Genomic DNA, 12,556 nt, shown 5'->3' with positions numbered 1-12,556 from the left:
GCAGCGCTACTATAGTTATAATACCATGATATAATACAAATACATATATATATATACTCGTATATATATCACTTATATATAAGTGTATGTAATTAGGTTCAAAGCCCTATTTATCTTACGCTATTGAAACTGTTATCGAGCTAAGAAAGAGGAAGCATATGCTGCTACTAACTGTAAATTACACAATATGACCAAAACAAAGGCACAAATGTAAATATCGAGTCTATATATGAATTTGTGTAATATCTCCAAACGCTGAAAGGCTGACTCAGTAAGCAAATCGTTGACGTCATAGTCGTAGCTTGTAAACACAAAAAATAAATTGCAAGAATAAAATTAAATAAAGTGATATAAGATAAACAAAGCCTGATTAAGCAAGTGCTTTTGATATTAGCTTAAAAATATAGACAATTGTTCGGAGGTGCTATTTTTGGCGCAAGCGATTTTATATATATATGGAGTTCATATGTTTATAAAGAGTTTTATGTTTTTTTTATCAACTACCACCAAGCGATTCATAAAAGTTCATGAGCTTATTCTACGTCTATTTATAGATGGGAAGTCCCTTGTGTGGACAAATATAAATAATTTTCTATTACTTATAGTTATAATTATTTAAATATTCTAGAATTTGGTATTAAAAACTCTTTGTTTTGCAAATTTTTATTCTTAAGTAGCAACACCAGTTTAACTTTAAATTAAATTTTTTTATTTCATAGTTATATTAGATTGTCTTAGCGCCAACATGCACCCACATACTAGATACGTCTATCTTTTTCATTCGCTTATCAGGTGTTGGCACACTGTTGTCGCTCCGTGTTTGGCTTTATCTACGAGTTATCATTTCTGCACATCAATTCCCTTTATTTTTTTTCAGAGAAAACACCTAAATAAATATTTGCGTTAATTTTTATACTTGAAGTGCGCAAGTAAATACATTATATGCATATCCATACAAATGTGCACAAATACTTGTACTTACAAACATCTATGCATATATTATATATAAGTGTATATAAAACTTTCTACGCAAACGAAACTTCGCATAGACACGAATTTAAGAAGCGTCAAAATTGTTTCTTTGAATATTATAAAACTGTGTTTGTAATTTAAGGTCCTTACCGTTTTGGAAATAGTATTTGTTTGCTACAGCACAACAAAATCTATATCTATATCTATATCTATATCTATATCTATATCTATATCTATATCTATATCTATATCTATATCAATGTCTATATTTATGAGTTTTATGTATATGTTATGTATATATACATTTATCCATTTATCGTAATTTTATCGCTATAAACATAGCCACTAAATTGAAGGTGGGCGTGGTTACTATCGAAATTGCTGCAAGTGACTAAATGTTAAGGATGGATTGCATTTTTAGAAGAAAAGTGAAAAAATAACAAATTCGGAGGGGCACTAAGATTTTTATTTCAGTATTATATCTCTTAAAGACTTTTAAATTTCTCAGTAATTGGAATTTTCCTCCGCTCACAAACGCAATTCTAGAATTTTCACTAATAATAATAATAATTATTATAACTACTAAATTCTCCAGGTTTTCTTAAAATGCAAATTCTTTAGCTCAATTTTTTTCCATTGTAACTGTAAACATATACAATATTTTATTAATTTGTTTTCAAGTATGTTTGAAAAAAGTTTCCGATTATTATAATGCGGGTAGTGTTGAGAACCTGCAGTTCTCGTTTTTTCATGTGTAACACTTTCAGAACCACAAAATAATTGTAAAAGAGAAATACACAAAAGAAATGCAAACATTATTCTTTTTTATTTATTTAATTGTGACTTAACATCCTCTCAAAAATGTCTTATCACTCCATCTTGCGGATAATCATTTTTTCTCAATCCGTGAACTTAAAAACGTAACCTCTTCCGTTAATGAATCGAAAGTTAATACTGATAAAAATCAATAAGTCAATATAAGTCAGCAGACAAGCACTATAAAGTAGCCAACAGCCCATTTATCTGTATGGAAGATATCAATTTCATTTAGTCGCAAAATTAATATGATTTGTAACTCAAAATTGTTGGGCAAATAGTTGTGAAATTTTGTAACCAAGCGGAGAGTAATAAAGTTATATATTGGAATTTAAATGTCGTGGGTAAAAATTGAAGTGTGTACGAGTGCATTAAAATGTGGAAGTAATACAAAATGACCCTTTTGTGGAGAATTATATGATAAGAAATCATACGTCGATATGACATGCACAAGTACATAAGAAGTTCGATAAGTCAGTAAATTTTCTTTGAAGAACTTTGAAAGTAAGGATTTAAAACTATCAGCTTATACATTCCCTCAACATAGGCTCCTGAGTCAATGCAAGTGTGCCAAAGCTTAATTCAGTCTTCCATACACGTTTTATAAGCCTCGATTGTTATGATCTTCAGTGTCGCCAGCGAATTTTGCTTCTTTTCGGGTGTGGCTGATTTTTTGAGCGCCATTCGCTAGATTGCTAGACAATTTCAACGTCATATTCATAAACCTAAGTCTGGGCTCTAGTAATGATACGTTCGTTTAATGTAGGGTCCTCGGCTACGTGATTAAGCATATTTTTTGCGAACTCTACTCGACGTTGTTTTTGCAAAAGTTTAGGTCTTTTAGTACGAGTCTAGCATTGACACGCTTTATACCCCAAAACATTAACAAAATGTGTTGAGTCAATCCATAACAGATGTTGAGATCTTTTACTATTTCTTTGATTCCAACACGGCGATTTTCAAGTACTTTTTCTTTAACTTTTTTGAGATTATCATCATTAACAGAGATCAACGACTCGTATGAGGCAAGTTTCACCTTCACTGAATGGTTTGTGGCTCTCCCTTACTTGTGATCGTGGTAGTAAACTTGTGAAGATCAAACTTCACACAAAACAAAAAATACTTCAATATAGTGTGTTCTGGTCTTGTCTTAAAATTTTTCCCAAAACTGCAAGCATTTTATTGTCCTCAATAAATAAACACCCCATTTTCAACATTCTCAGAGCCTATCAAAATCATTCCCCAAAAAATAAAAATGTCTTTAAAGCTTAAAGTGAATTTTCCTTAAAATATTTTTGTTTTGTAAAAACTCTTCACTTCAAAATCACCGATTTATCAACTTGCCCTCGTCTTTCAATCATTATCAGCTACTTTCGCTGTTAGCACTTCTGTTGCTGTCACTTCAACGGCTACTCGAGTAATTATTACCGATAGGGAACCACCATTCGTCCCACCCATATAAGTTAATAAAGGAAAAAGCAGATAAACACATTTTGTCTTAATTTCATCAGATACTACAATACTTTTTAGAGCCAAGCGATATGAATGAACTTCCATAAATGTGTTTTGTTATCGGCGACATGTGAAATATAAATACGAATATTTATATAGTCGTTTAATCATACGCGTGTATCTATGTAACGACGAACATTCTTTTTATAGAAGATTTCATATATTTACCTTACGAAATGATTAAATTCAATATGTTAAGAATTTATAATGTCTGTTTATTTTTATTTTGGCATACTGTGGGACTTCAGATTGTCTTTCCATTATGGTATCTCTGAAATATAAATTGGGTAAATCTACGTATTATGATAACCACTTCCTTATACTCTTACCACTTGGGTGTCTGTGGTGAACCATAGTTACAGTTTCCCTAAAACTTGTCTATTATTGGTTTGAGAGTGAACCGAATGATGAGTAAATAGAAATAGTATAAATAGGCGCCTAGGTAAATATTGTTTTTCATTCCACTTTTTGTAGTGCGTTTTTTCTAAATTAAATTTGTATATGTGAAATACAAAATTTTTATTTTTTTCGAAAATCTGATTTCGCTCGTTTCTAGCTTCTGTCATATAAGCTTGACAGAAATATTATATATTACACCCCATTGAAATAAGTGGAATGTAAAGGTTATGTCCATAATTTTACTTTTTTTAGTAAATTTTATACTGTAATTAATAATGATGCTTGTTTAACACGCTCAATGTTGAACTACAAAGAGAAATATTTCTATTTTCGAAGCTAACTTAAAAAACGAAGAACTTTCCTTTTTACATATGACTCAATCTCTCGAAAAAAATTATTTGATCCAATATTCAGGAAAAAATGGTTTTTGCCATATAGTGTAATTAATTAAAAGTGGTGCTACATTAATACTTACCAAGCGTTAGTTTTTCTATAAGCTGTACATTGGTTCATATCTTTGTGTGTGAGACCGAATTGATTTAATATATGCCTAAAAGTATGCAACGTTTTTTTTAATTTCATATTTTGTCAACTTTTATACATTTGTTTACTTAAGTTTTTTGTTAAACAGTTGAAAAAATCAATAGCAGTTAATATAAATAAATAAAAGCTTTCACTCAAGTACTCCGAATAGCTTAAAGCTTTCAGTTTTGCCTGTTTAACGGAAAATTTGTTTCAAAAGATGAAAAGAAACCACAAGATTATAGAAACTAAATGAAATCATCAGTCAATGAAGATCAGTCCAATACAACTTCGGCGTATTTACATATATAAGTACATACATAAATGCTCTGCTGTATGATTTTATAGAGATTGCGAGATTAAATTGTGTACAAATTTATTAAAATTGAATATTTCATAAATTTTTTTTTAATGTTTTGAGATGTATGTATGTCAGTAAAGTTTGTTACGAAAGATCTTAGCCACGAACAGAAGAATTGTCGACTGATGATTCTGATTTATTAATTCATACGATTAATTTATTCAGTAGAACCTAATGTTCTCATCACGAGTACAGTGCAGAAATATTGCAAACAAAAAATTAAAAATATATTCTTTGTCACTTGAACCACATAAATGTTGGTTGGGAATTTCTCTGCAATAGACAAGATTATTTTTGCAGCTTGAAAGCAAATGTGAATTGTTTTTATTTTTTCAAAAAGGTATTACTATTTCCAGTCACTACTAAGAGCCGCCGTAATACTCATTTCATTTATGCAGCTACATATATATTGTATTTATACACTTACATATACGCAGCTAGTATTTACCCCATGTCAGTACCTACCCTTAATTACATTCGAGTCAACGAAAATCAGGAAGCAATACGATTCTTATCTCCACTCAATGTCATGTCAATTAAATTTCATGGTGCGCCACATTTATTATCCATTTTAGAAAACTATAAACAATACGCACAACAACAAAGCCAAACTAACGAAGCAGAGGTAAATATTTACCCAAGAATTTTTGCTGTAAGTTTGTATTTATATCTCAAGACTCACTTACATACCTTTAAGACTGTAGATAAGGACTGCCTTATCTGCTTTATTAATTCAAAAAAAAAAGTACAAAAAATATCAATTTCCTATAAATTTATGATCTTTTGCTGCTAGCCAATATTATTTCGTTATTCAAAGAATTTTCTTATCGCTTAAACCAATAAATAGTGTTTGGTTTTCATCGTAGGTAGCCTTGCGCGACAAAGTTTTTCTTGGCTGAAAAGAAAATATTGCTTTAAAATATATAGTTTGTTTTAGATATAAGGGTTATGATTTGGAAATTCGTAGATAAACAATAAATAAAAAATATGTTATGTCTAATATTGATTTAAATAATTTTATTATCTAAAATATTAAAAAAACAAAAACTGTATAAAAATTGATTTATATAATCAAAATAACTTACATTGAATTTGATTTGATAAATATAAAATTAAAAAAAATGCTTTGCTTTTATGCACGGTTTTATTTAAAATAATAAATAGACTTATATTCAGTAAAATTTGCTTTCTTGTGCCATTTTAGGTTAAGGATATTACCTGGATCCATTGGCTGTAATACTGATGTCACGTTACAAGAGAACTACTATAATATATACTACTATAAATACTCTGAACAGGGTATATTAAGTTTGCCACGACTCTATAAAATATATACATAAATGATCACCATGATGAGCTGAGTTGATTTAGCTATGTCCGTCCATCTGTCTGTATATATACAAACTAGTCCCTCAGTCCCCAGTTTAAGCCATCGATCTAAAATTTTGCACCTGTCCTTTTCTCACTAAGAAGCTGCTCATTGTCGGAATGGTCGATATCGGACCACTATAGCAACTCTTTAATTTGACAAGGTATCTTCATGAATATTAATCGGAATCAAGTTCTTGTAACGAACCTTTGTATTTGTGAAGGCTATTAAAGCTTCGGTGTAACCGAAGTTAAGATTTTTTCATGTTTTCACTCTAACTTTGACGTTCTTGGGATGCGCGGTCTGTTTTGAGAACTGAACTGACACCTTTTGTCCAAATGTCATTTTACGTAAATTTCAATTGCCATCCATACTAATTTAGTACAATCAGAGACTTTATGCCTTTGAAGCATCGCAATATTTTGACTTTTCAATAACCGGTCACTTTGCAACCCTCTCATATTAAAAGCCACCATGACATTATAGGAGTATGTAGTGTTGTTATTCTGTTTCTTGATTGTCATTATCAAAATTTATTTTCAGTAGTTATCTACATACATTTTTAAATTTTTTATTTGCTAGTAATAAATAAGACTAGTAATAAATAAGAATCGAAATCAAAGAAGTTTGACTAGAACTAAAGGTTTTTTTCAAAATGTTTTATTTGATAATAATATTATAATAATGAATTTATTTTAAAAACAGTTTTCAAATATATATTATTCAGAAACCTTTCTTAGACCCGTACAGTTTGATGCTCATTTTGCAGTACTTTATTATTGTTATATTTATTGTAAGCAGTTGGTAACAATTTTCAAAAATTATGTGAACTGTAAACATTCTTAAACTTAATTATTTTGATAGCATTTTTGAAAAAAAATTACTTAGCCATATCTATTGTATTTAAAAAATTTGATATAAAAACAGTTGGCAAGCCTCGTTTTGAACTGTGCTATCCTATGATTTTTTTTACTAAAAATTTTCAGTTTTAGTTTCCGATGTTTTATTTACATTTTAAAAATTGTAAACGGATGGCAACCCTTGGATTTTTTTTTTATCGACTTAATAAATTTGATACAAAGTAATAAAAAAAATGTCTTTAAAAAGTTTGTACAGTTAAGTTTTTTAAACAGTTGACAACCCTGATCAGAAGTATTTAGTTTTAGTTGACCATTCGTCCCGGTTTGCGAGTTAAGCGGGGCTTAGAAATTAAAAAAATAAATTGTGTTGCGCTCTCTCACCTATTATGTGTCGCGATTTCCAACTTCTTTATTTTTTGTTTAAAAATTTTGTAAATAAATGGTAACTGTAGGGGGCATCTCTAACCCCTTACTTCATCTCTATAAAATAGCAATTAAAAAATTATAATTTATGTAATAATATAGAAAAAATAAGCAATAAATAAAACCAATGATATAAAGATTTCTACATAAATATGCGTATGTATATAACTCCCTATCAGCTGATTTCATTCATAAATTTACACGCTTGACTCCCATCAGATTGAGCTAAAGAGCACTTCAATACCATCTGCATACTCTCAATTCATTTGAGTCAACTTCAGCCTAAATCCAAACTGCGATGTTGCGGTGAGCTTCATTTAAGCACGACTTAAAAGTAGAGCTTTTACCACTGTGACCAACAGACCAACAGATCAACAGACTAACAACAACACACTTCTTTCACTACACTCCAATTCAACTCCACTTCGTTGCCGTTCATTGCTATTGTAGATCAGAGTCGTGCAGTTGGTTGAGTTGGCGCGGTTGAATTCGTTTCGCAGCTTTGTTACAACGGCAGTCAATTGTTGGCGATCACCGAGGACAGAAGTTGTTGGGAACGCGTCGGGAATACGAAACGAATCATAGACAAATATGTAGAAGTGTTGTGAAGAGCGATGTGTTAAAAATAGTAAACGATAAAGTGAACGTTGTGTTTGAATTTATGTTACGAAAATTGTTGTGCGTCAAAGATTGCGGCAAAAAAGGATGAAAATGAATACACACCCACACGCCGGACTATGCGAACAAAACATAATAAGTGAAGTGGATTTGAAAGTGATGAAATTAATACTGAAATGAACGGTAGTTGAAGGATTTTTATACACAAAATAAACTTGAGAAGTGTGTGAGAAAAGAATCAATGCCTTAAAATAGTGAAAGAATTGTGTTAGAAGTGGTTTTGGATAAGAAAAGTATACAGTTTTGTAATAATTATTGTTTTGAAGAGTCGAATTCGAATAAAATAAAATATAAACTGGCAAAAAAATCTTTTAAAAGCGATTTAATGAAAATCTATAAATTTAGAAAAACTCAAACTAATACTAAATAGAAAAAATACGAATTTAAAAATAAATTTTTATCAAAATAAATTTTTAAATTATTTTTAATAATTTCTAAACTTCCACGAATAAGATATATTTGAGGTTATAATATTAAAATGAAAAAAATACTTCGATATTTTTTTAAGTAAAAATACTTATTGAAGTAAAAATAAAATTGAAGAATTATGTAACATTATGAAAAACAATTTGGAAGCAATTCAATGAAAGTCAAGAATATTAAATATATAAAATTGTAACGATAAAAATCCAAATTATAACAATAAAAATCCAAATACTCTGTGATTATTTAACATAAAAAGTGAAAAAAGACTTGAAAAATAAATAATTTATTTGAATCAAAAATTTAACAATTTTCGAAATAAAAAATATTCAAATATAAAAATACTTAAAAGAAACTAAATAAGGAAGAAACTGTTTCGAAACGGCAAAGGAACTAATGTTACTAAAAAATTATAAACAAATAAATAATAAAAATATTCGTTATAAAACTCTGACAACAAAAATCGAGTAATTCAATAGGTAAGTCCTTGATAAATATATTTCGATTAACCGAATGAAGATAATCATATTATATAATTATAGGCTATAATCTAAAATGTTTTTTAAATATGTTGCTCGTGTCGAAGAGCTTATATTTCTAGTGATAATTTTATTTCATAACCTAAAATAAATATTAAGAACATTAAGAATATTTATTACTCCTCTTCAAGTTCCACTAAGTTGAACAACTCTAGAAAAAGATGCTTAATTTAAATAAAAAACATAGCTATTTGAAATTTAACTACAAAAAATTTAAAGTTAGTTTTATGCGACGTCATCTTAGCGTTACTTTGAGTGAGATTGAGAAGAGTGTCGTCAAGACAACGCTTTGAGCAACCCTTAATTACACTTGGAACTAACTAAATTATATTATAAATATAACTAACTAAATTATATATAAATTATTAAATACATATATTTTTTTAATTTCAACTAAGAGAAAATGAGAGCTTGTAATGCAGTTTTGATGAAGACAAGATTGACTATTATATATTTTCAACTAATTTTTTGATATTTTAGCTGGGATATCTGTACTATGTAAACCGATAAAAAAAATATATTTAGGAAATTATTTCAAGCAGTTAATCTCTCAACTATGTTTGTCTCCCTTCTTATGTAGAAAACTCATATTTGAGTTTGGTTAGGTCAGGTCTTCTTTACTGATTCATCAGGTTATGCTAGCTTCTCCCAGACTATTTGCAATCAAAATATGTTCTAGAACATCCAAATTGCTAGAAAATATTTTTGGTGTTGAGTAATTAGAAAATGATTGAAAATCGAAGTACATTCATGTATGTATAAATATTTGTAAAAACAATTGCTTATAAGCAATCAGAGTCAATGAAAGGTCTACCTGCAGTCAAACACCAAAACTGATTTGATACTCAGCCAACAAGCAATCCTTGCTGTAAGTCAGCTGTGACGAAGCAATACATACAAACACACCACAATATTTACAATCAAGTGTTGGTACCTGTATTTTAGAAATCTTGCAGCTCAAGGTATGATCGAAAGGCTGGCATACATGTGTGTGGTTGTAGCTATGTACACACCTGTATAAAAACCCTGTAGGAAATGTTTGAGTTTACATATGCATAGGGCACATTTAGAATTCAATTGTGGGGAATTGAGAAATTCTGATGATATTATTTTCGTCATTATATGTATAATGGAACGAAAGTCACTTATTTCGATGAACTAGTAAATCATTTATTTTAGTTTAACCAAGAGGCCCACCAAGTGTGACCATCTAAAAAAGGAAATTTTATATAATAATTGACTTGCTTTCACACTTTTTATCATAGACCGCCAAGTCATGCCCATTAGATATGAATGAAAAGCTTTAAAAAATTTTCTCCCTAAACTAACAAGTCTAAAACACGAGTCAAAAACGACGGGATACAAGAATGCGAAACACAACGTCATATATGAAACCAACCGTCAAACTTCCATAGTAATTGGAAATGTTTCCAAATAAGTAACCCGACGAAAATGTCCTAATCTGGATTGATAATTTTCGGACATACATGCATCAACATTTTGTAATATAATGGGACTTTTCGTCAAATTTCTCGCTGGGTGCATTAAAAAATATACATACGTTTCCATGTTCACCGAATGCGCTTGCTTTCCTTGCTTTGCTTTTGCTTCTCTTCGCACACAGCATATTTTCTGCGTTCTTGTTTTATCGGAGTGCTTGTCGTGTTGTACAGCTTTCTTGTTTGTTTGTAATTTTTTCGATGCTCTGTCGATATAGGTTTTTTCATTGATTTTTTATTATTTGTAGATTTTTCTAAAGCGACCACATTGATGCGGTTCATTTGACAGTGTTGCTGTCGCCGGCACGTCGCTTTCGCATGGCCAACAACAACGTTTACCACTACTTGTATACTTTTGTTGCTGTTGTTGTTATACATATTTATATATATGTATATATATAATTCTTTTTTTTAAATTTTTTTTTTACTTTTTTTAGAGAGGTGTGCGGTTGGCAAGGCGATCCATCGCCTGCGGGAGTCACACACCAGTAACCTGAAGAAAAAATACAACAAGTGCTTGAGCAATTCAAAAGCAACTACACCAATGGTTGTTTATGGTGGTTATTAAAAAAAATATATAAATAAAAATCAAAATAATAATAACGTGAAACAAAAGATACTGTAATATATAAATCAAAATAAAAACTTTTGTAAGAAAAATGTTGAATGAAAGAGGTAAAAATAAATACATACTCCCATACATATACAGTAAAGTAGAAGTGAACGAAAGATTTTGACAAAATGTTATTTTGAATTTCGCCAAAGCTAATATCAAGTGGCTTAATAGAAACGGCAAATTTGCAGACAACACCAAGTGTAGTATATGTATATATACATACATATGTATTGAGGTATGTTGAGTGCCAAGCCATCAAATCATGCGACTGTCTGTATTGTTAGGAAGGTACTTTCGGTTAAAGTGCTTGCCCGCTTTGCCATTTGGCTGATCAAGGGTGATCGACAAGAAGGCACAAGTTCTTTAAATCGAAGTGACTCATCTGATTAAATTCACAAACACACAAACAAGTATACACAAATTTGTTATTGTGTACTACCTCTTCACGGTTTGGCTACATTTCACCGCCTTAGGCCGAATCCGTGCGAGAAGAGCCGATTTTTTTTCCGGGATTTTGCAATTTCTAAGTCAATTCTTTGACACAAATAAATTGAATAGGCAGATGCGCATATTATTAGCATGAAATTAAATTTGAGATTTACAGTAATTTGATTTATAGACCTATTGATGTTTATAAACGTGTATAAATTAATTTAAAGTATGGCCAACGTGACCCACTTTTGACCAACATCTGACATAATTTTTGGTTATGAAATATTCTATAAAGGTTTAGAAGATAAATAACATTGTATTTACTGGAATATCGGTAATTTATTTACATTTAAAGATTGTTCCTTGCTAAATATTATAAACACTGCCTTTCTGGCTAAAAATCATTAAAGTTACATTTAGTATATGCTTACATAAGCATGCTTCCTTAGAGCTATCTATAAAACCTAACCAGGTCTTCAGAAAATTTGCTTTGATTTCTTCCCGTCTATTAGCTGTTAATTGAAAAAATGAAGGCTTATCATTCGGTCTTCCAATTTCATATGGGACTTAAGGAGTTATATTCACTTGCAAGTCAGAAAGAAAAAAATGTTTTTGTTTTAATTTTTTTTAAAGAGACAGTTTATTTAATAAATAAGCAACAATAATGTATATTCGCAGAATTTAATGTTTTTAATAATCGGTTATTCAGTTTGAATAATTTTGTTCTATTGATCTCGTAGCTGATCTCCACGAGGAACTCCGAAAAAAGTTGTTTGGCGGTGAGAAAGATTATTCTGCTTAGAATTAACTCAAATCAAAAAACCAAATAATTTTATTACAACTATAGATGAATACAGTTAGAAATCGAAAGACCAGTAAAAAATTTTTCATCAATCATCTTATTCCTTCAATTATTAACTGACAAATATACCTAAGAACGTGTCGATCGGTCTAGCCGTTTCGGAGAAAATTTCCTCCTTCTGAAAAAGCGTTTCGAGATTGACGGTTTTAAAGTTTTGAGAGCCGACTAAACTATATTTAAAAAAAATTGGTTCATATCTCCGAAACTGTTTGCCGGATCAACAACAAGATTTTACAGAATACGAGAAATTATGTGCATTCGTATTCTCACATA

The 12,556-nt window shown here is 30.0% G+C and overlaps 1 protein-coding gene across 2 annotated transcripts in view; it reads left to right on the top strand.

The window, feature by feature from the left end:
* Positions 1–8,567: 8,567 nt before the first annotated feature.
* LOC106615678 (probable serine/threonine-protein kinase yakA) overlaps positions 8,568–12,556 on the top strand; it is an 80,243-nt gene continuing 76,254 nt past the window's right edge. Inside the window, exon 1 of one of the 2 annotated variants that reach the window (XM_014231995.3) lies at positions 8,568–8,814. The gene's annotated coding sequence lies outside the window, so the exon portion shown is untranslated. The remainder of the gene's footprint in view (positions 8,815–12,556) is intronic. The other variant, XM_036376224.2, reaches the window with a different exon arrangement.

The sequence above is a fragment of the Bactrocera oleae genome, chromosome 5 (genome assembly GCF_042242935.1).
Source record: "Bactrocera oleae isolate idBacOlea1 chromosome 5, idBacOlea1, whole genome shotgun sequence".
NCBI classification, from domain to species: Eukaryota; Metazoa; Arthropoda; class Insecta; order Diptera; family Tephritidae; genus Bactrocera; species Bactrocera oleae.
Note: the sequence above shows the minus strand (reverse complement) of the source record. Positions and strands in the feature narration are given on the sequence as shown.